A 22,001-nucleotide genomic window follows, 5' to 3' on the forward strand; every position below is an offset into this window, starting at 1 on the left:
AAACACAAATTATATTGTTTATTATTTTTTTATTCCAGGATTGGATGAGTATATTGCTTTGTTTGATAACAGAAAAGAGCCGATTTGGTCTAGTGATTAAGGCACTCGACTGCAAATGAGTTCTAGTCCTGCCTTAGGCTTCAAAGCAAGCATGAGTCACTTTTTCTCAGCCCAACCCACCTCACAGGATTGTTGTGAGAAAATATTAAGTATGTTTGGCACCTTGAGTTATTTATAAAAAAAAGGATAGGAGTAGGATTTCAAAAAAGATCTTTAGAAACCTAAATGATTCAGCATATTAACTTCAGAAAGTTTCCATCAATTAAATGATTGACGGTATGGCATATCAAATACATTAAACACTTACCAGGGATTCCTACATGTCCAAATGTTTTTATATTTTTTTATTTTATTCCACTGAAAATAGCCCTGAGTACATACCTTCTCCAAAGAAGCCGCGTTTTTGGGGCTGCATAACACTATTAGTTTGGCAACATCTGAAATTGTGAAACTGTAATTATAGAGACAGGATTAGATGTTCCAGGGCTACTGGAAATTACTGCTAGATATCAGCGTGTTCTATTTCTGCAGCCTAGATATTGCAGTCCCGTACATTAATCCAAACACTAGTGGGAACTTTTCTCTTACTTAACATAGCTGTTTTATGCTTGACAGCAGACTTGTCAAACTCACACTTGCAGGCCAGATGCATCACATGCTGACCAACCCACAACCTGTTTAGCAAAGGGGGGGAAAGTCATGATACGTCATATGACGCCACCATGACAACACGAGTTTAACATCCGTACTCTACTGGAATGATGTAGTATGGAGTCGTGAAGGAACAACATTTTGCACGGTATGAATATTCATCATTTGTCCAGGTTTCCATCTGTTTCGAAGGAAGCCAATAGAGAATGGCTTTGCATAAGTGTGATAAACTTACAGAACCGTGCAAACAACACAGTGAGTAGTTGAGCAGGAAAGGGCTTGTTATAATTCACCTACCTACCCATCCAAACTTATCTCCATTTGCTTTAGGTGGTGGAAACATTTCTCATAGCTAAGGGGTAAGTTACTGATGCCCTGCAAAGTATTGCTGAACTGCAACTCCCAGAATTCCCCAGGAAGCATGGCTAATGTTGAAGAACTGCAGTTCAGCAACATCTGGAGTTGACTTATCTCTGCCTGGGGCAGCTTCAAAGCCTGTTTAGAACAGGAAGAACATAGAGAGCAGCTGCAAAGACCCTGAATCACAGAACCTGCCTTCAAAGCACTGAGTGGGTGCAGCATCAAGTCATGCCCATTGCCTGACAATTGAAGAAGAGCTGTGAAATCATGCCAGTAGTTTCCTGGGACCAGAATTAAGTGTTTATAGAGGGATCCTTGCAGTGGTGGGTTACTGTGGTGGGTGTACCGGTGCCTGCCGGGAGCACCAGGTACAGTTTCGGTATGGTACTCCGGAGGGCCCACCTGCCTGCCGCGCTCCTTACTGGTATTTGAAGTTTTCAGGGCTTCAATGCACACGCAGGGGGCATGCGGTACCTGTGCGACGCTCCACCGAGCAGCTGGAGTGTCGCGGAGGCATTGCAGAGGCGTTGCAGAGCATCACTGGCAGTAAGTACACATGCGTGTGCTGCGCATGTTCATGTGGTGGGTGCCTGGCCCCGTTGCACTGTACCAGTTGCAATGGGATCTGGAACCCACCGCTGGATCCTTGGTGCTCTCTTGGTTGTTTTCTTGCAGACCCTCTCCCAAACTAGGTAACATCATCAGTGCTAGTCTGCAAGAAAACAATCTACCTCAGAGAGCACCAAGGGCCCTTCATTTCAACCCCGAACTACAAATATTTTCTTTTATTGAGAAGTGGTTTTTTTTTTAAAGCATAGGCTAAAGAAATAAGCATTCCCCTCAAGTGAAACTTCTGACCCATTGTGAATGATCGGATGCTGCCAGAACCATCGATAAAAAGCTACAAGGGTAGTAGTAGTAGCTGAACACAGGGACCTCCAATCTCACTGCACTTTTCCAAAGAGAGTTCTGCCAGCAGTTTGACAATTAATCGTATATATAAAGCAGCTACTGCACATCCGGAATCATGCTGAAGACCTTTTTTTTCAAAATTGAAAATGCTAAGCAGCCCTTAAAGGGATCTATTTCCCCATCTCTGGAAATTTCTGCCTGTTGGGCTCAAGCCAACCTCTCCTTCCTCCCTGCAGAGGTTTGATTGCCATCTCTCAGTGGACTTTGAATGTCAGCAGAAGGATAGTGCCAAAGAAAGGGAGCCAAAATGGTGGGTGATGAAAGGAGGCCTTGATTGAATTCACTCTTACGGTCACTAGAGGGAGCAATAACAAGGTGGTCAGCATTGCGAGGTTAGCAGTACCCATGAAGATGATTGTTAGTGTCAGAGACTGCGCGCGGGGGGGGGGGGATGATGATTTATTTATTTTATTTATTTAATTAGCACTTCTAGACCGCCCCCTCTCCCAAAGGGACTCGGGGCGGTGTACAGTCCATATCAAAAACATCATACATAATAACAATTAAAAATTATTAAATGGATAAATACATAAATAAGAGGAGGATAAAATAGACAGAACTGTAATTGCTAAATAAATAATTTAAAATATACAAAATTTAAAACCCCAGTGTCCAATAAAATTAAGTCCCCTAAGAAACCAGTAGGAAATATATATGCCAGGAGGTAGACGTTAAGAATTATGCCAGACCAGCCAGTCGGAACAGGTGTGTCTTCAGTTTCTGCCGGAAGGAGCGGAAGTCAGTGGTGGTTCTAATGTCGGGGGGTATGATGGTATGGAAATGCCATGGCTTAAGTACTGTGTGTGATATAAATTGGTTTTTGGTCTTTTGACAGTAGTTGGGTTTTGTTTTGGTTTTTTTTGCATACTGTTACTGTTAACCCTCAAGAGGAGCTCAATTTTTGATGGATTTCATGGGCTACATAACCAAGCAGTTTTCTTGGAAAAGTACTGAAATAGTTTGCCACTGCAAAATTTTGGGATGTTTTTCAACTTTCCACTCTAGTCTATAGCTCTAGGACTTTCTACTGATCTCGCATCCAAATACTAATAATGCCTAAACCTGCTTAGCTTCCATGTTCAACCAAATTATGCCATCTGCTGAGAGACCTATAACATACACATAAACACAGGCCCACACAAGTCCATTATAGCATGAGGCACCCACAGCATTGATTCAAAATGCCTCCTCTTTCTTGGGAGATGTATAATAGTTTTTTGTTTTTTTTGAGAAATGGTTCATCTACACATATTTACAAGCTAGAGATGAAAATAAGGGGATGAGAAAGAGTAAACATCTTTTTCTCTATTTGAGATGCTTGCAATCCATGCTTATCCATTTTAGATTAGAAGTGGAGGGGGGTGTGTGTGTGGGTGTCATTCAATGCTTCCCAAGAAGCATCACCCATTGTCTCTTAAGATTGTATTTCCAGATTTGGGAGATAAAGAAGAAGCAAAGTAATTTTAGGTGAAGGAAGTGCTTGATAACAAGCTTCAGTGGTTAGCTTTTGACGATATCTATAAGATTGATTTACAAAACAACAATATATTATGAAAACATTGAAAACAACACATACATAGCCCAATCTATTTATACCAACAGTTATTGCAGTCCAATAGAAATAAGCATATTTGAAGCTGTTAGTAAGAGTTGACTTTGTAATATATGTGCATGCATGTGTGAGATAGAGAGAATGTGTGTATATAACTATAAAATTGCAGCCCATGGCTAATTTTACATGCACCATAAGGACATTTGTTTGCTTATCAGTTACAATGCCATCACACTTGACTTGGTGTGAACTGTATTAATCACAAATGGTTCAACAAAAAATAGTTTCATATGTCTTGTGAAGCCAGACAGTATATTAGCCAATAATAAGGCTATTCAACTCACTAATAAAGATTAGCATTATTGAAACAGAATCCCATATACTGTAACTTAAATGATGTGAAGAGTAGAAAATTGCTTTTCATCTTGTGAAGTATAAACAATTATTTTGCACAGATCCTCAGAAGAAGCAGAAGAATCAAGTAGTTAGCAATGTGGAAGTGAGTAGATGGTTGCACAGAACAGGTATTAGTGGGACCCAGAGCCAAAGAACAGGCTCATATAACCAGGGATGGCCTGCTGGGGGTTCGTAGGGGTTCGGGAGAACCTCTAGGTAAGATTCTGTGCAGTTCGGAGAACCCCCAAATCCCACTCCTGGCTGGCCCCGCCCATGCCGCCCCTCCCAGGAGTTCCCACACAGCCCATTTCAGATGCAGGTAAGAACAGGGCCAATGCAGAGGCTCCGGGAGGGTGAAAAACGGGCCTACTGGAAGTTCAGCTGTTTTTGCCCTCCCAGAGGCTCAGGAAAGCCTCCGGAGCCCGGAGAGGGCAAAAACACCCCCCACCATGGCCACACCCACCCAGGAATTGGGCAGAGAATCCCTTGCTAAAATTTTTGAAGCCTACCATTGCATATAATTGCAGCTTTAGAAAAGATTATTTATTTTATTTATTTATTTGATTTGATTTCTAGACCGCCCCCTCTCCCCGAAGGGACTCGGGGCGGTGTACAGGTACCAAATTAAAAACCATACAAATAATCATAAATATAATTAAAATCGAATTAAACTTTAAACCCCTGTACAAATTTATAAAAATTAAAAACTCAGCCTAATACCACCCGCAAAATTTAAAAATACAGACTGAGGTGGGAGAGCTGGAATTAGGCCAAGCCGGCTAGATTAAACAGGTGGGTTTTTAGCTTCTTACGGAAGGAGTGGAGGTCCGTGGTTGTTCTAATATCAGGGGGAAGGTCATTCCAGAGGGTCGGGCCCATCACAGAGAAGGCCCTTCCCCTGGGCGCCGCCCGCTTTGAAGATGATAATCAGCACCTTGAAACGCACCCGAAAAGCCACAGGTAGCCAGTGCAGCCCGCGCAGGAGAGGTGTTACGTGGGAGTATCTAGCGACTCCCGAGACTGCCCGCGCGGCCGCATTCTGAACCAACTGCAGTCTTCGGGTGCATCTCAAGATTAGACAGAATGTGCCTCTTACAATGCCCTGCATGGCTAGCTTGAAGTTCAGAGAAATGGAAACAGACTAACCCTATGTTTTCACTTGAAGCAATGCTGTGAGAATGGGATGTTAGAAGATAGAGGAGAGCTTGTACAATGGAAGAGTATCTAACCTTATTTCGTATTATAAATCATTTCGGGGATAATTTAATTTTATTTCAGCCAGGCTTCAAATTCAAAGCAGCTTTCATCCTGACAAATGATTCTCCAGCAGTATTTCTCAACTTTGGCAACTTTTAAGATACATGAAAATCAACTCCCAGAATTCTCCAACCAGGATCCTGGTTGGGAAGTTCTGGGAGTTGAAGCCCACATACCTTAAAGTTGCTAAAGTTGAGAGACACTGCTTTAGCGGAATGCTGTCTTGTCTCAGACTTTGGGGTCACCTTGAGATATCTCTGCCAGGATCAGGAAATCCAAGATGAAGGATTGGCAGGCGTCTAACAGGATGCCATCTTTTGGTCCCCCCCCCCCCCTGAAAACTGAGTAATTATTTTGTTATACGAGGATCAATACTTTCACAGGGCTACTGGGATCAAAAGAGCCAATTACACTGCATGAGGGAATATATAATTCTGAACACCTAATTAAACATCACCTTGAGACGGATTGCAAAATCTGGATGACGGCTGAATGACATCAAAGTCTTTTCTATAGTTCTTTGCTGCTATCTAGTGGCCAACTGGATGCTTATAGGCTAGGTCTGGTAGCCTTTTCTTATTATTAATAAGGATTATGGTTTTTACCACGACTTCATCATCATCATCAACAACGAATAATTTGAAGAATTACCATGCAAGGTAATATGGAGGAATACTATTCAAATAATCTCTCATCTGAACTCTGGGAGAAAAATAAATTTGGGACTGAGCTTTGAATCAAATGCAGAAGGCAAGTCGGAAGATAATTTCTGAGCAGTGTTTATTCTCCACGCAAAATGCCTCCCTGTTGTGATAAGATTCTTAGGAAATGACCATTTCAGTTGCTAGGGTCACCTTGAAACAGTAGCTTCCCCCCCCCCCCAAGGAGTCAGTTTTCATCCTGTCTGGAAAAGCAATGGGAGAAATGAATTCTGCCTTGTAAGATAATGAGAAAAAGATTTAGGGAGGACCATGTTTTGGATAAAACTCTGAGCTCTGGAGCAGCGGTCTCCAAACTTTCGGGCTTTGTGGATTGGCAGGGGGGGAGAGGGGATTGTTTTGTGTGAGTGGTGGGCGAGTATCAGAGGTGGAATTCAGCAGGTTCTGACCAGTTCTGGAGAACTAGTAACAGACTGGCCCTGCTGTAATCTATTCTCTGCCTCCTGAGTCCCAGCTGCTAGGAAGGGAATGGAGATTTTACAGTATCCTTCCCCTGCCATGCCCACCAAGCCATGCCACACCCACAGAACTGGTAGTAAATTTTTTGAATCCCACCACAAATGGGCAGCTCCATTTCCATAAGCGGCAGGCACATGCACTCGCTGCTTGCACAAATGTAGGTACATGCAAGCGAAGTGGAACTGCATGCCCATTCATCTGCTGCTTCTACGCTCCAGTTCTGAATGGGCTGCGGCCCAGAGGGTTGGAGACTCCTAACTTGGAGAACCTTCATAGTCAGGGGTGGGTTGTTATTGCTGGTTCGGAGCACAAAAAAAATCCACTCAAAATTGTAGCATGCCAAGGTTATTTATGAGTTGAATTGCACATACTGGAGATTTCCACAGGAGGAAGAAAGTGTTATTTAAGCAGCATTATTGATGTGGCAGACAGAGGGCCCCCTTGGACTATCTAATTTTATAGAAAAAAAGCTGAATCAGTTCTAGATTGGGGGGGGGGGGATTGACTAAGAATTCCCACTTCTTCAGGGATAAGTGAAGATAGAACCTACCTAACTTTTTCACTGCCCAAGTATGTTTAAGAAAACAGCCTTTGCTCTGCAACATTCTCTGTGCAAAGAAGATTCATCTTTTTCCCTGTCATGCTGAGCAAAAAATGAACAGGGGAAACTTGTTAAGCCAGATGAAAAGCTTGTATAAGGCAGTTATTGGAATCCTGCCGTTTTTCTATTTCAGCAAGAGAAGGAAATGTTGCCCGTTTCCAAAAGGTGTAACAATCTTCCACTGTTTCTAAGGGTTCTTCTACACAACAGCACAAAAAATGAAGAGAGGCAGGAAGGGAAATACCTCCTTTAATGTCCCAAGTAGGATTGGGGTGCTGCCCTCTTTTCTTAATAATGTAGTAATGGGGACTTTAAATATCTTAACATCAAATGATAAACAAAGTGCAGTTAGTAAGAGATTTAACAGGTTTCTGAGGTGCCTAACTGATAAGTTTATCATCCAAAAGATGGAGGCAGGAAGTAAAGGAATCATACCAGGGGTGAGCTATTATGAGTTCAGGAGAACCCATAGCTAAAGTTATGGCCACTTTGAGAACCTCCAAATCCAGCCCCTGACTGGCCCTGCCCCATCCACCCCTCCCCCTCCCAGGAGTCTCCATGTGGCCCGTTTTGGATGCGAGGTAAGTGCAGGGCCCACGCGGAGGCTCAGGGAAGGGGGGAAAGTTCCAGAAGGCTGGAAATGGGCCAGTTTCCAGCCTCCAGAGAGCCTCTGGAGCCTGGGGGAAGCAGTTTTTGCCCTTCCAAAGGCTCAAGGAAAGCCTCTGAAGCCTAGGGAAGACGAAAATCCCCCCCCCCCAGCCATGGTGTATGAGGCGACTAGGCCACACCCATCATGGCCACGCCCACCCAGCAACTGGGCAGAGAACTCATTGCTGAAATTTTTGTAGCCCACCCTTGAGCTATACCACAATATTAAAACAATGTTGAGATTCTGGAAAGTCTGCAGAGAAGAGCAACAAAGATGATTAGGGGACTGGAGGCTAAAACATATGAAGAACGGTTGCAGGAACTGGGTATGTCTAGACTAATGAAAAGAAGGACTAGGGATGACATGATAGCAGTGTTCCAGTATTTGAACAGCTCCTACAAAGATGAGGAGGTCAAACTATTTTCCAAAGCATTAAAAGGCTAGAAGAGAAAGAATGGATGAAAACTAACCAAGGAGAGTCGCAACCTAGAACTAAGGGGAAATTTCCTGACAGTGAGAACAATTAACCAGTAGTACAGCTTGCCTTCAGCAGTTGTGGGTGCTCCATCACTGGAGGCTTTCAAAAAGAGACTGGACAATCATTTTTCTGAAATGATATAGGGCAGTGATAGCGAAGTTTTTCAGCACCGAGTGAATGCACGTGCCAGGGTGCCAGAAACTCGAAGACCAGCTGGTCTTTGGGTTTTGCACTGGCCAGTTTGTTTTTGCGCGCACCAGAGTGCTGGAAACCCGCATGTGTACCAGCCAGCTGGTCTTCTGTTTCTGGCCTGCATGAAGACCAGTCACATTGGAAACCAGAAGAGCAGCTGGCGATGGCGTGCTACCTCTGGCACGCATGCCATTGATTCACCATCAGGGATATAGAGTCTTCTGTTCAAACAGGGGGTTGGACTAGATGATCTCCAAGGTCCCTTCTAACTCTATTATTCTATGTTCCACTGGACAGAATGGAATTCAAAAGTTTTAGCAACCGGTTCTCTGCCTGGTTGCTGAGTGGGGTTGGCCATGGTAGGCATGGCCTACTCTGCCTCCTGCACCATGGTGGGGGTGATTTTCAACCTCCCCAGGCTCTGGAGGCTTTCCTCAAGCCTCTGGGAGGGTGAAAACAGTCGTCCCGATGCTCCGGAGGCCCTCCGGAGGCTGGAAACGAGCCTGTTTCTGGACTTCCAGAACTTCTGGGAGGCTAGTTTTTCACCCTCCCAAAGCCTCTGTGTGGGTTCTGAACTTACCTAACATCCAAAACAGGCTGTGTGGAGACTCCTGGGAAGGGTGAGGTGGGATGGTTGGGTCAGCCACTCCTTGCAACTACTGGTTTGGTGAACCAGATGTAAAATTAGTATCCGGTTCGCTCGAACCGGTCCGAACCAGCTGAATCCCACCCCTGCCATGGATTTAATTCTAACTAATAGAGATAAAATGATTGAGGGAATGAAAGTTACAAGAACTTTGGGGGAGAGCAAACATGGTATACTAGAATTCACTCTAATGCGGACACAGGGGAGTGAACAATTTATGTCATTCAGTTTGACATAAATACCGGGGGGAAACTGGAAAAGATAATCAAACAGTGGATTTGTGAGCACCTAGAAATGAACAGGGAAATTACTAAAAGCCAGCATGATTCCAATGAAGACATGGCCAGCAGTCTTTGGATTGTGGTTTTTTCCAACTCAACAACAGAGAAGAAACAGGGTTCCTTTCGTTTATCTGATTCTCCTGGGTTAGGGAGAGTCTCAGAATCATCCCTCAAGATCCTCCAGTAACAGCAACAGTCTGCAAGCAGTTTTAGCAACCGTGTTTCAAAATAGCTTGTGAGCTGAAGCTGAATTTGAATTGAAACCACAAATACTTTGGGCATAATTCCAGAAAGCTCAAATGAAAAGTATCAAACTTTTGAAGATATATATTGACAGCAGTAAAAAAAAACCTAACACAATACTGAGAAAGAAATTCTGCTGTTGATAGAAAATTGGGGAATTAAAATCGCTGAATAGGTAGTAGTAGCAAAACTGACTGTCTATAGTTATAACAGAGGTTTAACCAAATTTAAGCAGCAGTGGCTCCTTGCAGCAAGGCAGATTGAAGCATTTGGAATATGGTTTCTATGAAAAGAGTCAAGAGACTAAAAACAACAGATGGATGAAATGACTTAAATAGATATAAGGAAAAACCTCCAATGCTTTGTAAAGTATAGCACAATTATTTAAGGAGTGGTTAGTGGTGGGAGAAAAAAAAAATAGAAGTGAAGGAGAAAGTGTATCACCAAAAATTCCATTCAAAATGTTTTACTTATATTTTATTTTTCACTTTGCCTTTTGCATCTTTGTTCTTTACTGTTTTATACTTTTTAAGCTTAAGCAGAGTAACAAAAAATAAACAAAAGAAAAAGAATACATTAGGCACTATGCACATGCATTGAATGGCTAAATTGCATAAAAGTTGCAAGAACAAGGATTTATTGCTCTGCAATCAAGAATCTGGAGCAGGGGTGTCAAACTTGTGTCATCACGTTGTCATCATGTGATGTATCACAACTTTTGCCTCTTCGCTAAATCGGGTGTGGGCATGGCCAGTGCATAACGTATCTGGCCCGTAGGCTGCGAGTTTGACACCCAATCCAGTGGTGGGATGCAAATTTTTTTACTACTGGGTCTGTGGGCATGGCTTGGTAGGTGTGGCTTGGTGGGCATGGCAGGGGAAGGATACTGCAAAATCCCCATTCCCTCCCAATCAGCTGTGATTTGGGAGGCAGAGAACAGATGGGGGTGGGGTCAGTCAGAGGTGGTATTTACCGGTTCTCAGAACTACTCAAAATTTCTGTTACCGGTTCTCCAGAACTGGTCACAAACTGCTGAATACCACATCTTCCCTGAATCTAGAGGCAAGAAGCTGTGGCATGCATGGAACAGGGTTTTAACAATCAGAAGATCTATATTGTTATTTTAAGAGAAATTTATATTATGATTTATATATGTTCAACCAACTTAGAAGATGGGATCAATGGGCTATTGTTACTTTAAGAGAAACTTATATTATGTTTGTTGGGAGTTGAGGGGGTATAATATGTGAATGAGTAATCTATTTTAAGATGGGGGAGGGGAGGGGGCAAAGTGTTTAATATTTGAATGAGAAATTTTTTTTCGGGGGGTGGGGGGGCATAGCATTTGTATGAGATTTACATTGTATGGCAGGGGGGGGTGAAAAGGGGAAAAATTTGTTTGTATAAAACTCTTTTAATAAAAAAAACCAATCAGAAGATCTAAGTACCGTATTTTTTGGAGTATAAGACACACCAAGGTTTTGAAGAGGCAAATTAAAAAAAAAGTTTTTGCACTCTGTAGACCTACCAAAAACAGCCCATTTTCCACCAAAACGGGTCCGTTTTTGTTTTCAAAACAAGGACATGAATAGCCTTTAGGAGGCTTGTAGAGTGCTCCTGAGGGTGGGGGGCAAAAACAAGCACAAAAATACCAGTTTTTCACAAAAACAGGCCCATCTTTTGTCACAAAAAGGGAATGCATAGCCTTTGGGAGCCTTATAGAGTGCTCCTGGGGGCTGGGAGAAGGCAAAATTGAGCAAACAATGGCCTGGTTTTTGCTCATTTCTGCCCTCCCCAGCCCCCAGGAGCACTCTGCAAGGCTCCTAAAGGCTCTGCACGGCCATTTTGATGAAGTGGGGGGGGGGTTCATGAGGCCAAAAATGTATTCAGTGTATAAGACATACCCAGATTTTCAGCCTCTTTTTTGAGGGAAAAAGATGCGTCCAAAAAATACAATAGCTTATGTTAAGTCAACTAGTGCTCCGCTGTGTAACGTTTTAATGTAGGTGGGCTATTTGATATTAGGGATGGGTTCCGGCAGTCATTACTGCCGGTTCGCTCGAGGCTGTGCCATGAGTGTGTGCGCTTGATGCTCACTATATGTACATGTGCAGTGCAATAAAAATTGCTCTGCATATGCGCACAAGCAAATAACAAGATGGCGGCGCCTATGGCGCTAGCCAGAGAACCAGTTCAGGGGCATGGCAGGCCTGGGTTGCTGCCGGTTCCAGCAATCCAAGCTGTCAAATCTCTACTGGTTCGGCCAAATCGGTCCAAACCAGTAGAAACCCACCACTATTTTGACATCCTCAATTAATCACAACTTCAACATATATTAAAGCATTTCTTTCTATGTCAGGTTTCTCAGGCATTCTTTATGTTGGCAGACCATAACCATGCAATCCCAGAAAGTAGGTGTATGATTTAAGGAGGGGTCAACAGTGCCCACCTCCATTCTGAGGTACCTTGTCACATTCTGACAGGCCTTTCTTTACAACACATGAACACTTTCTGGGATATGGTCTCCTGAGTTCCGGAAAAGACCCAGCTTCTTTAAGAAGACATCATTAGCACCCATGACTGACTCAAAGCAACTTTTTTCACATTGCAGTCAAAACATCACACATCATTACATTTAACTAATGAAATAGTTTACGATGCCTGTTATTATTATTATTATTTTTATTTATTTGACTTATCAGTCGCCCCCTCTCCGCAAAGGGACTCGGGGCGACGTACAATCAAAACAGATATACAGATGTGGCTCAAACTGCTAGTACTTTGACCTCCAGGGGTCATCTCCTTGCCAAACTTGTAATATTTGTGCTGAAGACAATAAACCAGTGTTTTTTCAAGGACACAAGATGTATGGACTTCAGTTCCCAAAATTCCTCAACCATCGTGCTGGCTGGGGAATTCTAAGAGTTGAAGTCCACACATCTTAAAATTGCCACATTTGGCAATTTGCATTACACAGAAAAAGGAACATTCTTGTCTAAGCTGAACCATTCCGTTTCTCCAAATTCAATTATAGTAATCTCCTATTGATTGTCAAGAGTCCTCATAAGACTACCAGAGCCAGTTATTCAAATACATTTAGCAGCCTTAATACATTCATACTCTAACCTATGCAGTCAAAACTCATGTTGTAATAAATGAAGCAAAGGCAAATCCTGGAGGATGGGGTGTCTATAGATTTCATAATAGTGTTGAAAGTAGCACTGCATCCTTGCCATGCAAGTTCCACCCATTTTCTGCGTTTGACAGCACAATGAAGGTACAAAAAGAATGGACTGTTATTTTGTCACTTGTCTCCTGACTTCTTGCAAATGCCACGAGCGATGTCCTTTCTTGCTCTTTCCCTTATCCATTTATAGTAGCTGGTGGATCTTGCGTCCCTCTACCTTTTCTAAAACTTGCTCATTCATTTGGCATTTTTCTCTCCATTGATGGCTATCTTCTTCTTTCTAAGTCTTTTAACTCCAACTCTACTGATCTGATGGATTAGTGCAGTTATCCAGTGTTTCGGGCAATCTCTTGCACCTCCATTTTTCAATAAAAGCAGGTACACCAATCTTTTCAATTTCTAGGTCATACAGGCTTGTTCCTTATTTATTGTCAAAGAGCTCCCAGTCTCTTTTCCTGAGGTTTTAAATAGTTTGCTGGGTATTTCATCTGCGCCTGATGCTTTCCTGTCTGACAGCTGGTCTATTGACCTCACTTTCTACTGGAATTAGTTCCTGAATATAGTCTCTCCCCACAAATGCTTCTGTCATTTGGAGTCCCGTTTGTAAAGGGTTTCAGTGTGGTTTTTCTATCTTCTTTTAACCTCATTTGCTTTTATCATATTTCTTTCATGATAATACTTCAGCATTTCTAGATCAGTTGAAAAAAAAATCCTGTGATTTATTTGATCTTCTTTTTTTTAAAAAAGAATGTTTTTTCCCCCTTCTCTTGTTATATTTTAGTTGGTTGACATTCTGATCTGAGATATCCTTTCTTGTCCTTTCTTACTTAATGTTAACAGCCTGTGTTCAGTTGCCATATGCTATTTTTATTGCCCAAGGGCTTCCATTCTCTGTTTATATCTGGCCATCTGAATAGTTTCTTGTGAAAGCCACTTAGATCTTTTTCTTTTTGAAATTTTAGGGACTTTTCATTGCTTAGTCTCTTATTTCCTCCCATAGTTCCTCGTGTTCACTTTCTCAAAAGCTAGGAGCACTAAATTTTGTATTTACAACATTGAAATTATACCCTTGACTGTATGTACCCCAGGCCATATCCGGTTGATGCACATGCTCTAATGGGAGACAGACCATCCTGCAAATAACCCAGCCCTGTGCCATGAAGGGTTTTATAGGTATTAAACAACACTTTGAACTGTACCTGGAAGCCTCTTGCAAGCCAGTGCAGCTTATACAGTTTTTTAGGGAAGGTGGTGGAGAAGACCATTAGCTCACAGCTCCAGAGGACCCTGGAAGAACTGGATTTTTCTGGGCTTTTTTTAAAGTGAGGATTCAGGCCCAGTTACAGGACGGCATTAATCCCGCTTGTGGAAGCGCTCTGGCAGGCCTAAGATGGCGGTAGTGCATACATTCTTTCCCTTGTTGATCTTTCAGTGGCTTTCAATACCATCAATCATGGTAGCTTTCTGGGTGACTCAGAAGGTTGGGAATGAGAGACACAATCTTGTGGTGATTTTCCTCTTTTGTATGGGGCCAGACAGTGCCAGATTAACAGTGAGAAGAACCATTAATCAATGGAACAACATGCCTCCTTGAGTTGTGGGTACTCCATCGCTGGAGGTTTTCAAGAATAGACTGGACAACCATTTGTCCTGGGTGGCATCAGGTTTCTTGCCTCCAAGGACTAAAAGACCTCCAAGGTCCCTTCCAGCCCTATGATTCCATGGGTAGGGAGTAGAGGTTAATTAAGTCTGAGGTCACTGGTTTGTGGAATACTTCAGGATCTACCCTGTCTCTGCTCCTATTTAACAACCTCCTATCTACATCAAATTGCTGGGGAAGATCATCTGCAAACATAGGATGCAATCCAGAGGTGGGTTGTTACCGGTTCACACTGGTTTGGGTGAACCGGTAGTGGTTTGTTGGCCTGGGTCGCAGAACGGGCAATGACCCAGGCTGGCCATGCCCCCGAACTGGTTCCCTGGTCGCTCTGGCGTTGCCAGCATGGTTTTTTTTGTACTTTTTAAATGTTCTGTGCATGCGCAGAACAATTTACAGATAACTGCGCGGGCACACACAGTAACACCAGCTGCAACCCACCCCTGATGCAATCTCATCAGTATGTTGATGATACCTAGTTATCTCCACCCTGAACCCACCATATGATGCCAACACTGGTCTTTTCCCAGTGCTTGGAAGCTGTAAGAGTCTGGATGGGGTTGGGGGAGAAGTCTTTGGCTCAACCCTGGGTAAGACTGCACCCCAGTTTTAAGTTCTGCAAGGGCAGGATGTATTTCCTTTCTTAGAGGTGGTGCCCTGGACCTCGTTCACATCCATTCATATCTTAATGTGTAGGAGGTGCAATGGCTCTGTGGTTAAAGACATTGAGCTTGTCAGCTGGAGAGTTGACAGCCTGGGATTGAGACCTGAGCACCATGTGACAGGGTGATCTCCTGTTACATATCACAGCTCCTGCCAACTAGCAGTTTGAAAGCATGCAAATGTGAGTAGATAAATAGGTACCACTTTGGTGGGAAGGCAACTGGATTTTGTGCACCTCAGTGTATACTCATGGTAGCCACAACCATGGAAAGAGTCTTCGGACAATGCTGACTCCCTCAGCTAAGAAACAGAGATGAGCACCATTCCCTAGAGTCCCTAGAAATGATTGGACAGGGAAAACCTTTACTTTTAGGTTCTGCATAATTATCTGCCTTTTTACCATAGTCTTCACTGAGAACAAACTTTTCCTTTGGAAATTGTGTTCCTTCATCTCTGCCCATAGCAGATGTTAAGTGCAGCACTGGCTTTTTCACTTCTACAGCAGAGAATGCCCATACTGCCTTACCTTAGGTTAGTCCCCACTGGAGCTGGCAGATCCAAAATAGTAAAGAAACTCCCAAGTCAAGCTCAGCTTGAGAACTATAGTCATGCAGTTTTCTTGAAAGCAGTTCAGCACTGCCTTCTTTTAGGATTTATTTTTTTTCAGATTACTTGGGAAATTTCCAGTAAAAATGGCATTTGAAGAACCCTGCTTACTATATGCGTGCTCTTTCTCACACTGAAACACATATTATTCACTCTTGAAATTAAAGGATTGTCTACTCCACCCTACCATTATTCATGCAATCTCACATATATCTACATGGCAATAAATTCCATTTAAACCAGTTAACTGGAATGCTAAATCATGCAACCACTCCATTTGCAACATCACCCAGTTCTTTCCACTTGTTCACTATGAAAAATGCTGGTAGCAAAAACATTATCCACACTCTTTACTGAAGTTCAAACTGATTTTTTTCCTCTACCACTTGTCATCTGTGTAGGCATTTTGGAGGACACCCCCCCCCCCAATTTCAGGTTGTGGGTCACAGCAAGGAAATATTTCTGGATGTAAACATGGTTCACTGCGCAAGGGATGAAATGACAGAACAAAAAGATCTAACCCAGTACATGTAAACATGGCAAATTTACATATGTACCAATTAAGTTTCTGGGGCAACTATTTATTATGTTTAGAACTTTAGATCTTATCAACTATCATGTAAAATTGGATTCCATATATGTTCAGGATAATCCAACATTAATCTTCTTTACCTTGAAAAACTTAGTTGACTAATAATAATAATAATAATAATAAATTTGGATTTATTAGCCGCTCCCTTTCCAAGTAGGACTCGGGGCGGCGTACAATGGAGCATAAAACATAAAAAATATATAACAACACCAAACGTACATACATACACAACACACATACATACACGGAGGAGGAAACAAATTACATCAATAGACAGTTAAAAATCAGCTTTAAAATACCCCAATTGTAAAAACCCAAAAAATTAATATTTAAGGACAATTTAAAAAACAGTTTGGAGGAATGGGAAAATTACGATTGCGATTGAGCCAGGCCGGATAATTGAAAGAGGTGGGTCTTCAGCTGTACACGGAAGGAGCGGAGATCGGAAGTAATCCTGATGTCGCGGGGGAGGTCATTCCACAGGGCTGGGCCCATCACAGAGAAGGCTCTGCTCCTGGGTGTCGCCCCCCGACACTGTTTGGCGGACGGCACCCGGAGAAGTCCCTCTCTGTGTGCGCGAATTGGTCGTAGGGATGTGTGGGGCAGGATGCGATCCTGCATATAACTAGGCCCTGTGCCATGGAGCGCTTTAAAGATCATAATCAAAACCTTGAAACGCACTCGGTAGACCACAGGCAGCCAGTGCAGCTCGCGCAGGAGAGGTGTTACAGGGGAGTATCTAGTCCTCCCCATAATCACCCGCGCGGCCGCGTTCTGGACCAACTGTAGTCTCCGAGTGCATCTCAAGGGAAGCCCCATGTAGAGAGCATTGCAGTAATCCAGGCGAGACGTCACTAGCGCATGGGTGACTGTGCGTAGGGCATCCCGGTCCAATAAGGGGCGCAATTGGCGCATCAGGCGGACCTGATGGAACGCCCCCCTTGCCACGGCTGTTACATGGTTGTCCATGGACAGCCGGGCATCCAGGAGGACGCCCAAATTGCGCACCTGTTCCATGGGGGCTAGTTGGACGCCCCCGATGGCCAGAGATGGAAGCACCTGGTTGTACCGGGAGGCCGGAAGCCACAGCCACTCCGTCTTGCTGTAATTGCTGTAAGCTCATCATCATAGACTCGTCTAAGCTATCTGCTCAAAAGGAACTTTTTAAAAAGTTCACATGTATAATTATTTTTATATTACCTGTTTAATGAGAAATGGGTGTTAGCAATCAGAATGTTTCAGCTGCATTTCTTTATGTAATAACCACAACTGAGGCCTTGTTCAGGTTGTTACCTATTGGATTTTTGGTCTTAAACGAAAAAGCATTAGCTAAACTGCACAGAATATTTAACTGCCTATTTTTCAGAGGTCATCATTGCATTCAGTCTCTTTTTTCTATGTTCGCAATATTCCTTTGGGCACTGGTCTAGATATTTTCACAAACAAAACACGAAAGTATATGAGCATGTAAGTACTACTGCATAGAGATTGAGTTCATTGTTGTTTTATCCTGCAGGCTAAAAAAGATAAACTATTTAAAATTTTATTTTCCTACTATGAAACAGATATTAAATTATAGGTATTAAAAAATAATGGTAGGTCTGTTTTGTGTTTCATAGAAATGGAACGAACTATCCAAATCTTTAATTGGGGAATCAACTCCCTCTCTTAAAGATGCTCTATAGGACTGCCTTACTCAGGATCAACCATCCAGATTTCAGAATGCAGTGTTATCTCGGTACTCAGTGACGTGCGGTGAGGTTTATGACTGGTAAGGCACTGACACAGTGCTGGGTTTCAAATATTTTTAGACTTGTGGACTTCAACTCCCAGAATTCCACAGCCAGGCATGCTCAGTTCCAATTTAAAGCGACAGCATTTGTTTTTCTCCTTTGCTCCTTCTTTCTTTTTCTTTTTCTTCTCCTTCCCCTCCTTCCTCCCTCTCTCCCTTCCTCCCCCTCTCTCAAACACACACACACACACACACAAGTTGGATTGGACTATCTCTCCTACCCCTTCCCTCTCTCACTCACTCTCAAACAACCCCCCCCCCACACACAAAAGTTGGATTGGATATCTTTTCCAGTGGCTTGAAAGCAGCTCCTCTGCCATCCCCCCCATTCCCCTGCTGCCTTTTCCAAACACCTCCACCATTGCAAATGCAGCCTGCTGTCTGGGTGGGAAATGCCTGGAACACAATAAAGCCCACCCACCACCTCCTGCTGGCAGGCTGGGGTGAGAGGAGAGGCAGAGAAGCTGGAGGGGAGCCGATCCGAGCCTTCCAAAAGAAAGAGGCTGGGGGGAAGTGTGTGTACTACAGCATGGCTCTTTGCCTGGCTTCCTGCCTCCTCCTGTGGTCTCCTCAGTGCTCGCTTGTGCTCTCCCTCCCCAAGTGTAGTTTGATTGCAGGCGGAGCCACGTTGCCTTTTCAAACTTGTAATCAGTGAAGCTGGGCTAGATTTTTATATAGTTTTATCCAGCTGTGTGTGTGTGAGAGAGAAATGAATGGGGGCCTGGGGAGGAAGTCACTACACTTGGGGAGGGAGAGCACCAGTGAGGAGACCACAGGAGGAGGCAGGAAGCCAGGCAAAGAGCCATGCTGTAGCACACACACCGGCCCCACAATGTGGCTCTGCCTGCAATCAAACTACTCTTGGGGAGGGAGAGCACAAGCGAGCCAGGGTCCTTCCCTCCAGCCTTTGCCCAAAGCCCTGCACAGCACCAGGAGGATGAAGTTTGAATTCCTCCCCCTCCCTCCAACCCACACATACCTTTTCCAGCTTTTTTTAACAGTTAAGCAGAGTCATCCACGGTGAGGCAGTAACTAGCTCAGCTTTTTCCTTTTACTTTTTTTTTTCATGATGAGAGTGGTGAGGCTGTGCCTCACTTGCCTCACCTGACTGCACGTCACTGTTGGTACTCATCGCTAATTGGTTCCGGGTGGTATGATAAATACCAAAAATAATGATTACCAAACAATTTTTCCCCCATAAGGAGTAATGTAGTGAGTTATAAGGCAGCTGACACCAACATGTTCTAGCTTGTGCATTGTGTACCAAACCAAGGAAGAGTACTGGGACAGAATTTTCATATCAAAATGCATTGAATACCAAATTCTATGAGTTTCAAAGCAGTTGTGATGAGGTACGTATGCAATACAGTCAGCTGATAGGTCAAACTCCCCTTTTATTGCTCCAATTTTCCCCCAAACGCTCCCACGTTTATGGCAAGTCCCAGAGCAAAACACTCGCACACATACGTCCAGCAGCCTCTGACTGTGAATAGTCCAACAAAATGCTATTAGCACAATGGCTTCCAGGCAAGAAATCCAGTAAGGCAGGTGAACAAGGCAATGAGTTCCACAAAGCAAAAGACTTAGGCAATGAATCCACAAACTCCAAACATTGGCAACAGCACACAAATCTCCATGAATTCAGTGTTTGTTCCTGAAAAACGCCCCTTGCCACAGTCCCCAGGTGTGCCTTGTGAAGAGGGCGGGGTGCTCTCCTCCCAAGTCGTTGGGTCAGCCTGCGCTGTTCCCGTCATTGGGTCAGCCTGCGCTGTTCCTGTCTCATCTCAACTCTCCATGCTCGAGGATCAGGAGGGGCAGTCCTTGCTTGTTGCCTGAGTTCCGTCCCTCCTCATCTCCACTGCCTGCCCTCTTTCCCCCCCCCCCATCCCTCTTTCATTCTGCCCCCGTTCTTCCATGCTGGCAAGCCATCCCAAGCCCAAGGGACCTGGGGCTGCCTCATCCAGCTTCTCCCCATGTTCGTCCAAAGCCAACAAGGCCGCTCCCTTGACCTCTGTCAGCCCCAGCTCCAGCTCATCCTCCTCTGTGGACTCAGGCTCCAATGGGGCCATGACAGCAGTTGAGTACCAAGGTATCACTGTATATCCAATATCAAGACTAAATAACAAGATTGTATTTTTCAGAACATTCCTTTTATACCACAAAATAGCTTCTGAAAATACAATGTATATATACTGCTCAAAAAAATAAAGGGAACACAAAAATAGGACATCCTAGATCTGAATGAATGAAATATTCCTATTAAATACTTTGTTCTTTACATAGTTGAATGTGCTGACAACAAAATCACACAAAAATTAACAATGGAAATCAAATTCATCAACCCATGGAGGTCTGGATTTGGAGTTGCACCCAAAATTGAAGTGGAAAACAACACTACAGGCTGATCCAACTTTGATGAAATGTCCTTAAAACAAGTCAAAATGAGGCTCAGTAGTGTGTGTGGCCTCCACATGCCTTTATGACCTCCCTACAATGCCTGGGCATTCTCCTGATGAGGTGGCGGATAGTCTCCTGAGGGATCTCCTCCTACACTTGGACTAAAGCATCCCCCAACTCCTGGACAGTCTGTGGTGCAACGTGACGTTGGTGGATGGAGCAAGACATGATGTCCGAGATGTGCTCAATTGGATTCAGGTCTGGGGAATGGGCCGGCCAGTCCATAGCATCAATGCCTTCGTCTTGCAGGAACTGCTGACACACTCCAGCCACATGAGGTCTAGCATTGTCGTGCATCAAGAGGAATCATTGCCAGAATAAACTTTAAAATGATTTAAATATGAATGCAGGAAAATCCTTTAATTTCACGTATGTTTGGTTTAAAAAAATATTTCATTTAAGATAACCGAAATCATTGTACATGGATGTCAGTGAAAAGCCTCTTTTATTATGCCAAGATCATTAAAAGCAGGTACTGAAACCTTTCTTATTCAGTGCCTTTCCAATCACATCTCCCAGCTCCCCAAAATGATGGCAGGGTTTTTCTGCCTATGTGCAAATCACAGGATTGGAGGAACATGCTGCTTGACCACCCCGTTCATTTAATGAAAGCTTGAAAATATTATTCAGTTCCTATTCCCTTCATTGTAGGAATAAGCCCTTCAGTGACTCTTGCTGGGTGGTCCCTACGACTTGACTGATATCAAGCTTCCTAATGTTTGTTTTATTCTTCTTCATCCTTCCGTTTTCTTCCCCAGTACATTCCTTTAAGAAAGCTCTTTATTCAGTGTAGGTATAAACGGAGGGAGGTAATCTTAACACTAAACAGTTCAGAGCGGTGCAGTTCCCAGATATTTCTGTCAATGATTCTCAAGCTTTGTGGGACCACAGTCCCCCAAATGATTAAGTGACTCTGCATGGAGTAAAACGAATGATTTTATTGGGGTTATGACTGGATGAAAAATAAATATATCACCTGCAATAATTAAATGTTCATCTATATATTAATATGTACAGCAACTGTCCACGGTGGGCTCGTGCAAGCAAAGCAAAGAGCAAAATCTCAGAGCAAGCTCCCCCTTTGCCCAAAAAAACTTGATTGGGACTTTTAAATATTGTACCTCCCCAACTGCTTATAGCACTTAGACTTATATACCGCTTCACAGCGCTTTCCATCCCTCTCTAAGCAGTTTACAAAGTCAGCATATTGCCCCCAACAATCTGGGTCCTCATTTTACCGACTTCGGAAGGATGGAAGGCTGAGTCAACCTTGAGCCTGGTGAGATTTGAACTGCTAAATTGTAGGCAGCCTGCAGGCAGCAGAAGTAGCCTGCAGTACTGCACTCTAACCACTGTGCCACCACAGTTCAGTGATTGAGCTTATGGTTGTCACACAAACCTGTAGGAATTTCAATCATCAGCTCAAGAAGACTTGCTTTATGTCAGGGCTGTCAAACTTGCGGCCCACGGGCCCAATGCATCAGGCACTGGTCACGCCCACATCCGGTTTAGCAAAGGGGGAAAAAGTTTC

Source organism: Natrix helvetica (assembly GCF_964273705.1).
Source record: "Natrix helvetica genome assembly, chromosome: 1".
In the NCBI taxonomy this organism is placed as follows: domain Eukaryota; kingdom Metazoa; phylum Chordata; class Lepidosauria; order Squamata; family Natricidae; genus Natrix; species Natrix helvetica.